A 14,097-nucleotide genomic window follows, 5' to 3' on the forward strand; every position below is an offset into this window, starting at 1 on the left:
CGCCTTGTTTCATAAGAGACATGATGAAAGTAAAACTACGTCTCACCATCGTAGGTACATGTTCGCAAAATTACTGCCGAAACTGAAGTGAAAAATATTAGTTGAACGTCATTGATCGCTTCAGTTGATTCAAATTCTGCGTTGAGTTTAAATTGAAAAATATATTCATCGACTTAATGGTGCGTTTCCTTTCTATCGCATCGAATAATACCTCATTTGAAAGCAATCTTTTCTAAACGTTTTATTTGTAACAGAATTTTCACTCCAAGGCAGACATATTTTCCCTTTGTAAGTCGCGAAATAAAATACAATATATTTGTCAATTCTACGAAGGCATACATAATTTAATGGCTTAGGTGGATAGAAAGCGAACACATAATACCGTAACTTTTCAAGTTTTAAAATAACCTATTCCATAAAAAAATCTGTACAATTGGCATGCAAGTTGTCTCCTATTTCACCACCCTCGTATTCTTATGATAGTTGGAGCCGAGCATTTGCATTTATTCTGCGGTCGTGCCTCCTTAAAGACGCGTGGGCAAAACCGCGTATCGCCGCCTCCTCCTCCACCCTTACCAACCGCCACTTCCTGGCTGTGCCCCCCTCTCCCCTTCCTCTTAAAGGAAAGGAACCCTCAGCCGCCTGTAATCACCAAGAAAGCAGCCGACCACACTCGCCACTTCCCCTCGAAAAAAGAAAAAATTAAAATCAACCGAATGTCTCTTTATTTTTCGCGTGATATTTTCTGCGCTCCTTAAGTATAGCGCGCGGGTTTTATTTATAAAATAAAATAAAAAAGAAAAGGGAAGTGCGTGATGGGGTGGGAGGGTGGAGAAGGAAGAGGATGCTGTAGCATGGATGAGGGCTCTTTTTGCCCACTGTGTGCGTGTGTTTGTGCCTCCTATGGGCGGAGAGGGGCGGAGGGGGAGAAGTTTACAGGGTTATCGGACCGGAAATGACGAAGTTTCTGCATCTTGGATCATTAGCCGCCGCCCAGGGTCACCAGGGGTGAGCCCCCTTGCGGCGGCCTGAGGCGGGGTGCCAACAGTATAGTGTGTTGAGCGCTGTATGGGGGGGGGAAAGGGGGGTCGTGTTGTTAAAGCGGGAGGGTGAAAGGCTAGCGGCGACTCGCTGGGTGGCCATCTGTCGGTGGAGCGACGACTCAGTCGAGATGCGAAAAGGGGACCGCGCGGAGGGGAGATCGGCCAGAGCTCAAGATCGGGGTCGGGTTGGTGTGGTGGCTATAGTGTTGGCTTCTCATCCCGTAGGTTTGGGTTCGAATCCCGGTAGTGGCAGAGAATTTTCAGAGACTGCCCGATCCCTGCTTGAATGCTGTGTGGAGCGCAACACTCAACAACCCATCGGATGGGACATAAAGCCGTGGTCCCCATGGCGCCTTTCGTTTAGAGCAGGTTGATGCCGACGCCGAGTTTTTCTCCACCATTTCTCCAATTCTTTCTTTCTCGGCGCAATTGACCTTAGTTAACAAAATCGCATTCCCCTGAAATATCACGATATATCTTTCGATCAAATATTGCCTACCAATGAAATTCCACGGTCACCCGATATATTTTATCGGATGATAAAAAATATCGGGTCCGATTTTTTATTCGGTCCTATATTTACTGTCTCGTACTATGGCAATCGAAAAGTAATGATATTTGAAAAAAAAACGCAATCTGATTTTGATATATTTTGCAAAAACGAAAAATATACTTGTTTTTAGCTCATTTGGGGGCGCGCAGCGGAGTAATAATTGAATTAGTTAATTATCTACTCACCTAACCGCGATAAAGAAATAAGATGAGTCGATTCGCTGACTTTTTTCCAGCGTTTTTGTATTCTGGCTGAGTTTATTTTGTACCGAGCGATAAATTTCCTAAGATTCAATCTAGAGATCATGTTGAAGACAGACTTCAGCTTTGAAATCAAAACTGTTTTTAAGACATCTGTCACAATCTGTTTTTAAGACAAGTGTCAATTTTTTTCATTTTTTTGAAGTCGCGTGATTATATCGATGTACTTTCGGGTAGTGCACAGCGAAGACTGCGGGAAAAAATTAAGGATTTTTCCGTAGTCAATGGCTAATATTAGTTAGGCATTTGAGGATAATTCAATAATGTCATCGAGAGTCGCTAATCTTCTCCAACCACCCTCCAAGCCAATGTGACCGTGGTGGATGTTAAATCCGGTTAATTCGTAACTAATGGTTAGCTTTGCTAAAAATATCCATCCATCTGATGAAAATAATAAAATCGTAGCGAGACCTCGGTATTTCTTCGCAAAGTTGTGATAGCAGCCACCAACAAAACCATAGTGATAACCAAAATTAAACACCAATGAGGTTTAATCCTGTTTAGTCGTAACCAAGTTTGGCGATATCTAACATTAGCTAGCTATATGATAGCATTAGTGAAAACGTAGCAGTATTGGGTAATATCTCTGCTAACCTGAGTTAGCGATCGTGAACAATAACCCGATTAAACACCAAGGACCCTGGTATACATTTTATGAGAGGACCTTTAGAGCCCTAGGACTGCCTTAAGCAATGGGGGTTGAGTCCAGCCCGAGGTTTGTCCCCACCTCTTTCGCCTTAGGCTGGTTGTGTGAGTGCCCGGCGATGCCGTCTCTGCAGGCAACAAAAAAACACTCGGAAGCAGAGTGTTGACCTCGTAAACCATACTAATCGTAAGCGATACACACGCATGTGTTTTATGTGCTCTGGGGGGCTGGTTTTTTCTCTTCTCTATCGCTCGCCAAGCCACCTGGCTGGCCAGCATGCAAAAAAGTCGCCCCGCGCGAATGGACGGGACGGTCGTCTTTGTGCCCAAACAGCCGCGAAATTTGCTCGATTGATGGGCTGACGAGCATGTGTCATATTTCTTTTCGCAGAGGAGTGGAGCGATTAGCCCCGTCCGATTTCAGAAATCAAGCATGAATTGAAGTGCCCTGAAGCATTCCAAAGATTGAATGTGCGTTTGAAGAATATCGATCGCATTCTGAGACCAATAATGATTAGAAATTAATAGAAATTACAAGTGGACATGGTTGTATCGTCGTAGAAACTGGAGAAAGAAAAGGAAAGCCTCTAAAAACAGTTTCACTTCAAGAGTAAATTGCTTCTTCGTTATGCGCTCGTTTGCCGCTCCTTAAATTTCAAGTCAAACCTTTTTTCTCGTGATAAAATTTCAACGCTAATGTGGTTTATTTCAAACTTTCCGCGTTAACGGTGGTCAAATTTACATTGCCATGAGAAAAAATTCTCCCGGACCGGGAATCGAACCACGAACCTTTGACTTTCCGGACCACTGCGCAGACCACCACGCCAACCATTTTCTTTGCCCCGGAAAGAGAAAGGTCCGTGCTTCGATTCAATTTCGGCCCAGGGGAATAATATCATAGAGTAAGTATATACTTACTCTATGATAATATGAATGGCATTTTCTCGGGCACGCAACCAGGTAAGAAAATTAAAGGCAGCCGACGTTTCGGGTTCCTAGGCAAAGCTACGTCTAGAGCTGGATACTATTTTGAGTAGCCAGGATGACAAGTCGGAACTCGAAACGTCGCGTCGGCTGATTTTAATTTTCTCATCCGGTAGGGCGCACGAGTAAAGATTAATCAGGCAATAAGTCATTTTTCCTGACACGATATCGGTGTAGGGGCAAAGTCACGTGGTTTCTATTTTTTTCAATCTTGGCCGCGTGTGCACAGTGCCAATTGTCACTCTTTCCTGCCCCTGCTCTGAGGATCACTCTATGGCGATTGTGTTTGCATGGAGACATGTGTTTGCCTTCTGAATGGTCGCTCTCTACGCTTCCGATTGAGGCGAAATTCTGGTTCAACTCGCAAACCCCGCCCGGATTACCATTCCAAAAAAAAAGAATACGAGTAAATAAACGAGATATTTGTTGAGCAAACAGGAGTGCGGTCGATTGTTGGCCGCAGCAACAGCCAATCAATTGGCGCCCTAACAAATAAAAACAACAATGGAGTCCTGTCGCGCCGCTCTGAGTCCGAAAAGATCCTTTTTACGAGTGCTAGCGCAGGGAAAATGAGGGCCGTTCTTCAGTGTTTTGGCTTGCCCCAAGGGCAGAGGATGTGCAGATGAGCACGGCAGTGATTGGGTATACCCATGTGTAGCGCTGGAAATCTGCGGGCAACTCTCAACTTTAAAGTGAATGGTAGGCGTGTGTGAGCGAGGATGGGCGGAGGGAATGAGAACTTACTTAATAGTTACCCCGTTTGCCACTCTATTCATTTCCTGTTCATCCAGGCGTGAAATTGAAATTAATTTTTTTTGTTTACTTATCACCGGAAGAAAAACCAATGCGCCCCAGGAGCCAAAACTGAAAGGCTTATTATCCGAAATGGAATGATGCTTTCCCTTTGTAGAATATAAAAGGCGCGTTTTTTTCAGGAAGTTTTGTTAAGGTTTGAAATATTAAAAAAATGAATAGTAAACCTCTTGTGATAATTTTATTTTACATAAAAACCCTCTATTTAAGGTTCCCGGATACTTCGACCAAAAACTACGCTGCAGACGTCTGGGCAGATTCGTCTGACGCCTCTGTTGTTCTATGTACATAACATTTGAATGTATATTTACGAAGAAGAAAGGTCGATATTTAAAAAGATCGTCGTAATTTTTCATTTCTCGTTTTTCACGCTGCAATATTGACCACGGAGAAACACTAAATTCGGCAAAATTGGCTGCCTGCTACGGCGTGTATGACGACGGAACGCAAAATTTTTTTCCGACATTTTAAACGATAATCCTTTATCTTCATATTAATCCATACCATTTTGATGTACTCCTCATAGTAGCGGCACTAAGACATTCTATGCGAACCTTTGCACGCTATTTTTGCGTTCTCCACGGCCCCCACGGGCACGGACCCCACAAGGTTTTATATCAGAAAAAATTCTCAGGGACAAAGCTTTTTGGGAATGCCACATGGTGGAGAAGTTAAAATTATTTTACCTCGATCACCTTCTCCCAGCAATTTTGAATTTGGAAAAAGCACCAAATAAATTTTTATAAACAGCGAGAGTAACGTTTTTCATTGACAACCAACTCAATTAACATTTTGAGGGTTTGAAACACCGCAAAAACCAAGGAAATTCTGAAAAAATGCGTATATTAATAAAATTATACCGTGCCATTCTTTTTCACCGTATTTGTCCGATATTACATGAGATTGCATTAATTATCAAATCATTTTTTAATAAACTTTGAGTGCTCTCGTATGTCGACGAGATGAAACACCAATGTCCGTATAAGTCTCCTCCGTAAATAATATATATTTCTCAAACCCAAAGACTGCATTGAGATCTCTATACTTCCATGCGGCGGAGAGACGATTAGCCGACGCTCGGCTACCTGGACAGCAGCCGCAAACTTAAGCCGTGAGAGAGAAGTCGGCTTGTCAATTTTCAGACTTGTGAGTCGTCTATTTCCCCTTCGTCTCACTCCAAATCGCTTCCCCTACCTTCCGTAAACACTTCCCCCCACCGCCTAATTCCCCCTCCCACGGGTCCAAGACCTCTCGCTATGCTCACCAGCCACAATGCTGAGTTTTTCGGTGGAGGGGGGAAGAAGCTGCGTTTCGAAATCGCCCTAGGTATCCTACTTTTACACAAAATTTTCGTTAATATTTAGGCACCTATCATATCGAAAAACGTATTGTATACCGTCGTCATACTTTGAAAATTTCCGCCGGGGAAAATCATGTGTACCGTGTTTTGGACAGGATAGGGGTCTTGCTTGAAGATTTTTTGCCTCTTACAATTAGTGGCACAGCTTCAGAGAGACCTCAAACGAATTTCGCCGTGCAATTCAGAACAAAAGACGAGGAATGCTGAGTAAAAGGATATTTTTGCTCAATGGCAATGCATGTCCACATGCAGCCAATCGAACCCAAGATCTCATGGTATCATTTGGTTGGGAGCAATTCGGTCATCCTCCATAGAGTCCCAACTAAGTGCCAAGGGACGACCACGTTTTGTTTTCATCCGAAGAAAAACTAGGAAGTCATTGCGATAATGACGATGAAAGCGTAAAAACTACAGTTTTGCTGTGGCTGTCAACTCAGGCGGCAATTTTCCATGACGACGGTGTAAAAAAAAAACTTGCTGCTAGATATTATGAGTGCCTTAATATTAAATGGAATTATGTGGAAAAGTAGTTGAAAGAGTGGACTTTCAAGTAAATATACAAAAAATTTTAAAACAACTTTTTTATCTCGAACTAATTTTGATGTAAACAAATTTGTTGTTATGACTCTATCATTCTCACTCCTTTAATTGATCGCCGCGCTGCCATCGAATTTTGGTGGCCATTTTTGAACTGATCTCCAAATATAATTTTAAATTTTGATTAACAATAGAGATACAGCTAAATTTATTACAAAAGTGTTATAATATTGCATTATCATCTGGTTCAGATATATTCTTAAAATTTCAGCTTGATAGCCGCTCACAAAGTAGGTTAAAATTTAGTTTCAAGATTTGAAAAGGACATGATGACAAACAATAAAGCGAGTTTATAAACACATTAATATATAAAATAAATTTTTTTACATAAATTTTACTGTTTTTTTATATTTCAGAAAGGTACCAACTTAAAAAACACGCCTCGTATGGATGTCATTTATGGCATATTGTGTATAAGTTGGCATTTCTATGGTTCATATCTTGTTTATGTGCTTTTTATTGAAATGCATATTTGAGATAAATTAAATTATTACGTGGATACTCTAAAATATGTTTTATTCCAAGTTTATTGTAACTGGGTGAAGTGAGAAGTAATTGCAAGTAATCATGGGTGTACCTACTAGTAATAGAGTAAAAATTCTAGTTTCATGCTTTCACTCATCGAAACAGCTAAATTTTGTAAAATAATTGAACAAATGAGCATACTCGGTCCTTATGTTAATTGACCTCACTGTCTTAAGTGTGATTATTTGCTTGTTACTTCGTTACTAGTTATGAGATGGTCGTGCTCGTAACAATCAAGGCCTGATTAGTTTCCATGCTCATTTCATGATACTTAGGTACCACTGGTTATTGTGTTGTAATATCCACTCTACTATTCATTCCATAAAGCCATTGACGAAATTGCTTTCGAAGATACAGCAACCGCTTCAAATGTTTCAATCATAATTACCGTTTCCCCAAATGTGTAATTCAGTTATGATTCTCACGCGCATGGTGATTAGATTCCGAAAACTACTGACTAATCATATCAATGTGTATGTCAGTTTTTTCGCCTGTAACACATTCCTTCCCGTATCCAGTGCTTCTACGAGAGTGAGAAATTCTTTCGATTGGGCAAACAAACTTAGTTAGTCCTCTACTCAATTAAATTCTTTGTTTTTCACGTGAAAACTTGTGTTTTGGGCGAGGATTCAGGGCATACGTAAGAAGAAGTCTTGTCCGACTCCAGTGAAGCAATGGTTGCCATTAATTCATCAATCATGGTTTTATCCTTAGCAGTGCTGTAGTTGGGAAAAAAATTTAGGCGGTACTCAGCTCCAACTCTTATATTAGTTCCAAGTTGTACCACGAGCTCTGAACAAGTAAATAATCATTTCCGATTTTTCTTTCTAAAATCCATTGGACAATTTACAGCAGGGCTATTTTTTACAGATTTAAGAAGATAGTTTAACCGGCACGCTTATAACGAGTTTGGATATTAGGGGGTACGCCGTACCGGCCCAACTAAAGCACCGTCCTCAGTTAATTCTACCTCATTTAGACTTAAATATTTAACTAGCGTACAAAGTGAAAGTTTTAACGCTAGGAACTAAGGAGTGCCTGGCCAACACACCACCCTGGCTCTATTGTTTTCAAAATCTAGAGCTAAAACATGAACATATTTCCCCTGCCAAACAACCTGGAGGTGGCTCGCAGGATTTTATGTGGATGTAGATTTTTAAAAATAGCATATTTTCCAGAATCTATCCCCAAAGAGTATTTTGCTTGTATGTTTGATTTTCCAGGATACCTCACAAATATATGAAAAGCACCAATAATCAGTTAACAGGAACCTGATGACGATACTCTTAGAAATTTGACTCAACAAGGTAAAATATATTTGAAACAGTTTAAGGTTCATTGGGTTTCGATGAGAATATTAGTCCAACTCACAAAAAGCGACCTCAGGTGGAAAATAATAATAAATGGACGCTTCGGAAAACAGCATATTTTTTCGGAGCGAATTCGAAGGTGAGTTTGTACCAACATATTTTTATTCATAACGCAAAACCACGAATTCCCTAATTCGGAGCGCAATCCGTGGATGTTCACTCCATGAATCAGACCGTTAGTCCTAGACCAAGGGAATCGTCGAACACCCATCTTAATTAGGAGAGAGATGGTACTGTAGCCTAGCTAATCTGGCGATCCTCTATTACCAACTCGGTTTGAATGCACTCATTTTTATGGTGCTAGCAGTGAATAGCAGCAGCGAGTGGGTGCTTCCAAATTATCATGGTCGACGTTGATAGAGGGCCTTGATTTAGGATGCTAGCACCTTCCGTAATTGCCGCTCCCGACCAATGCGTCCACCGGTTCCCCAGGCTCATGAAACCTGTTACTCTGTGGAGATTTCGCTTCGAATGCATTTGACAAAATGAGAAGTCACCGAAAAATATTTCCCATAACATTAATATGCAGAGGATGACCAATGGAAATGAGTTTTGTGATGATGAGTTTTGATATTACTTTAAAATTAAAATATTATTCGCAAGAAATGTGTATGAAATAAGCAAATATCTTTTCGCAGAGTACGCAGTTTCGGGTGGTTTTGTATGAGAAGTTTACAAATATACAAATACATACGTTCTGACAGCAACCTGATGCTTGAAAACGCTATAGTCCTTAAATTAATATAAAGTAACCTCCGTATGATTTTGAAATAATAAATATATTCTAATACTTTATTCATTTATTTATCACTGAAAAAGAAGCATTATGCCTATCTTCCACCTTTCCTCTAATTCTTGTTAGTGAAGCAAAGTAACTACAGCTTCTTCTTCTAGGTAGGTAACCTTCTAGGTACCTACATTTGGTGAAAAGAAATATTTGCACACTTTTCTGAATAGTTTGATTACATTAGTAGCTTCATCATGGCTTGATTATATTTATAACGATTTTTTTTCCTTGGGTACCGTATTTTCTTATTGGATAATTGTTTTCCTTATGCCCCAGAAATCCTAATATACCTTGCATGTAATCCGATGTTGACTCGTAGCTCTAGAGGTCTATGAATCTAGCATGTAGTGATTTTATTCCAGAACCTAACCAAAGACACTGAACAAACAACTGTCTTCAGCTATTTAAAATCTCATAAGGGGATCGAAACATTTGCGTAAGGATCAGCAGGTGGCAAGAATGATTAGTTACGTTAAGCTATTAGAAGAATTCTTATCCTTGTTCTGTTTAGTATTTATTATCATTAATTCATCAATAATAGTTATATTCTAAGTTTTTCTGTCTCTTTCAGGCTATTGAATATTAAGTTTCGCATATCGTGTAACTTAAGACGCTTTTCAACAATTCAAAATCAAAAGTTGAAACATGAAATAATAAAATATTTTCCAGATATTCTCCCAAAAGTGAATAACGTATGAACTTATAATTTCCCAGGATGCTTCACTAAACTGTGGTATTTTCATTACGTTTCATTCGTTCACTAAAAACCGGCTTATGTCGATATCGACGAACCACTAATTCAAGTAATTAAGTCACATTAAAGATCATTTGAAAAATGTATTCTTTCATGGTTTGAGTAGAAAAAATATAACATTTTATTGCAAATTTTCATCATTGGCAGAACTATTTTAGTGCCAAAGCTACATTAATTTGATTTTTTATACCTTGGTCAAAACTGGATGATTTGGGCACTCGTCGTGGCGTTGTTTACCAACTCATAAATTAGACCATCATACAGGATCGCTATTCATCACTTTGTCACGTAATCTCCGGCAATGTTATTTTTAAACCCGCGCCACGCTGCTGCAAATTTCGAAAAATACGGCAGTGATTTATCCCCGCGTAAAGCACCTCATATTAGACTGTCTGGTGATCATCCCTCTGCCAACCAGTTGAATGTCATTGCTTGAGCTTAAAATGAGAGTTTTTAAGTCATCCAATAAACTGGTTTATTCAACCACTTATCGATTAACGATTTTATTTCTTTTTATTTTGGAGCTAACCTCAGTTATTAGTGGATGCTATATGACTGTGAATAAGCCCCTTTTTAAATATTTATTCTATGCAAATTCTATCTGGTGATGGAAATTTTTAATAGTGCTATCTATTATTAAACTTGACAGAGGATACGATATTTTACAGTTGAATTTTATTACAATTTGACTCATAACTACAATTGAAAAAGAAAATAATGGATTGTTGAAGACAAGTCAACAATTCGTCGAATTAATATTTTTAAATCCTTTCCTATATTTCTTGAACCCAATAATGTTCCTAAGTTTAAAAAAAATCTGATTAATGAGATAAGCTATACAGCATAAAACCAACTTTGTTGACTGATTAGTGTTCATAACATAAGCACATTACGCCATCCTTACGCACTGATATAAAAAATAGCGCTCGTGTAGCTCCTTTGTTCAGTCCGTTATATTTTTCTCCTAAGTTCAACCAGAAATTCACTTAAAACGTTGATATTTCAGATAAATTGCGTTATTTGCATTCCATGACCATTTGATTGGAGTTAGGTCAATTTCAGATTAAAATACACCCGTAACTCTTCAGCAGATCTGAGGAAAAAAAATCCACCAACGGCTACGAAACGCAATAAGCATTTATCCACTGCACCGAGTTATCTTGCTTGACCTAAGGGCTAGTCAGACAGATGTTTGAGTTTCCGCAATCCCTTTTAAGCATGGACATGTGGCTTCATTTGCCGTTTATTTTCAAAAATCTGTAAACTGACTCATCCAACCGAAAGAGCCTTTGTGGGATGACCTCTCAATCCCGCCTCGTAAGAAATTTCGCAGAGAGACAACTGCAAGAGGCGACTCATTTCCATTCATTTTAATTCATTCCTTGGACCGTTTCTCCGTGTCATCCTTTGCCTGAATGGACACTAATGCTGGCGCGCACATAAAGCTATCAGTGTAGCGAGAGTGGAATCAGTATCGCATTCACCAACGAGGATGCAGACGTGCCACGGAAGAAGACTTCGGCGTCGTCCTTTGGAACCGTTCGAACCAATTCCCCATTCTAATGCTAACTAATCCAGTCGGTGGTTGCATCCCAAAATATGAAACCGCACGCGCCTCTGTAAGGACTGTGTCCGAAGCTGACCGCTTCGCTTTTCAGCGGTCCCTACCCGGCGGTATCGTCGCTGACCACCCCTCGGCACCCGAGAGGTGGTCATCCGTGTCCACCCGAATCTTGCCCCTCATTTTGGACTCATATTCAATCTCGGTCGTAAACTATAAGTCCCCATTTCTCTCCCCACGCGCGGTTCCCTTTTGGTTTTTCTGCGAAGAGGAGGCGAGGCCTTGTCTTCTCTGATATATCTAGAACTACAATGGGTCGCTTCAATCCTGCTCCAAACTGCTCGGCAGGGGGTATATTTTACCAACATGCACTGCGATACATGTTTCAAAGTCTTATGTGCTAATACCATTACTTCTACTCAGATCTGGAAGCGGTTAATTCGCACGAGTTCTGCACTATTCATTAAATTCCGATTTAAAAAAATACATAATGCAGTAAAGGATGGGTAAAAAAATCGTACATACATATAGATCTATTAGTCTTGCGGGGCAAAAATTATCTAATTGTAAGCCTAGAAAGACTTTCTCAGCGAAAAGTATTCAATTAATTGAGTAAAGTTATTAAATGCAGAGTCGGTTAAGAATTTAGCAGTAACTCTAGTCCACGACTTATCCTGGACAAAGCTCATTCAGGAAATTTGCGGGTTGACAAATCGTAAATTAGGATTTATCATCATTTATTAGCAATTATAACATGCATGAATCTCTTACCACGCTAACTTTGCGTTTTTCTATTCCTAACCAGTAGTTTTATTTGCATGGAAGTATTTTCGTGTTCTTTGCAGTATCCTTAGCAGTCGTGCCGCGTGTCGTCTTATGTGCTTGGTCTCTGTCCAGCGAACTAGCGCGCTTCTGATTAAGGCTATGATGAGTGAGTGCAGTACTGATAACGCCTGGTGTGGATTCACCCTGTGTCACACGCCCTAGTGGTGACTTGCACGGTAACTCGTAGATATAGATTAAGCACATGCTTCCCCTGACGCTAGGCAGTCTTTCAATCGTGCTGTATTATTTCAAGGCAAGGTCCTTAGCTGTCTAAAGAGGGTAGTCAGAGCGCGGGCCTGATGTTCTCTCCACCGAATTTTGTGGCCATACAAGTATACCTTATTCACCTTCGACTTAAAGGAGGAGCCTAATAGAAATGGTTCGGCTCATCACCCGCCCTCCAACTGAACGTTCGACGCTGCAGCACGTTCTCTTGTGAAAGAAGGTGGTGGGAGCTCATCGTATTCGTATTCTTTTGTTAATTTCTTGGCGTAAACTCTGTGAATCGTGGATTTCCCAGTCAAGGCAAATGATTTTTTTCTGTGGATTTTTCGGACAATTTAAGTATGACGGTGATACGTTGAAACTTGGTCGGTGCGAATCTGATTACAGTGTAAAATATTAGAAAAGTGTGAGTGATCTTCTATCATCAAGATTCTCTGATAAGTCCAAAAACTCTAAAGTTGCCGCCCGCTTTTCTTGAGTTGATGACGTCATTAGATTTTTGGTTTATTAACTTAATCAAGAAAAATATATAACTGAAGGAAGGAATCGCTAGAAAGTGTGTAAATAACAATAAATCACCCTAAGCCAACGCGTAAGATCGCGCGGTTTGACCGCGCTAGGCATGGTTTAGAAACCTCTTCAACTTATCTGCGAAAGTGTTTCGAGCGTCGATTTTTTGCACTGATAGCTCGAAATAGTTGGCGCTGGTAAAAGAAATGAAAAACACGAATAATTGTGATACAGTTTGAAAAATAAATATTTTTCAAACTCTACCAGAATTACTAAATATCTTTCAAACTCTATCACAGCGTGAAATACTTTCGGACTGTATCAAAACTTTTAGAGACTCCACTTACTACACCTGGCTTGATGATAATCATTAAATCGCATAAATATATGTGAAATCGGAAAGGTAAATTTTTCTGTGAGCAACTCAAGACCACAGTGATTTCAAATTTAGTTTCCCCTCAGACAGTGAACATCCTTAGTTGAACCCATTCTCAATTTCAAATTATGTGACCGTTAGAATTGACTGATAGATTTGTGGGAAATCGTATTTTGTAAACCCTTATTTTCTGGTTGAATCTAATCTAAATTGTTGTGTGTAGGGCTACCGTGCTTAGTGTTCAGGATTGCATTTTTACCGTAACTTGAGGAGACGTATCCTTTATACGCTCGATCGCTCTTTTTTGACGACTTAAAACTCGCCTTAGACCTACGTCGTCATCTTAAAATATCCAGGTTAGATTAGGAACGATCTAGATAGCATTTGTCTGCAGGGGCGCAGCTAGGAATTAAGGCTGGGGGCGTTTTAGGTACAACTAATACTGGGGCGTATGGTGGATTGGAATACCCGCCAGGGTAAGCGGGAGGTGCGGGGGCACTCCTGTAGAAAATTTCAAGATTTATGGTTCAAAATGGTGAGTTTTACGACTGTCGGAGGGATATTTTATCAATATCCACACCATTCTGTAAGAAATATTAATCCAATTAAGTAAAATGGATTAAACTTTAAAAGATTTCTGAGCTCTGGGAGGAGGGGGTTTATCCTCCAAAACCCCCCCTCGCTGCGCCACTGTTTGTCTTTATCTCATATGTGAAAATTTTACCACGATATTTTCTCGGATATATTTTTTTCATTTGAGGTACGGGTAGATGTTGCAAAACATCGACTCTGTTATCCTGAAAATTTCAAGATGCCAGCGAATTTTTTTATTAGAGAATCGTAGAGAAAAAAAGGAAAAATATATGATCAGACGCGAGGGAGGAACGCGTCTCCTTAAGGGTTTTCATC

This window comes from Ischnura elegans, chromosome 1 (genome assembly GCF_921293095.1).
Source record: "Ischnura elegans chromosome 1, ioIscEleg1.1, whole genome shotgun sequence".
Taxonomy (NCBI): domain Eukaryota; kingdom Metazoa; phylum Arthropoda; class Insecta; order Odonata; family Coenagrionidae; genus Ischnura; species Ischnura elegans.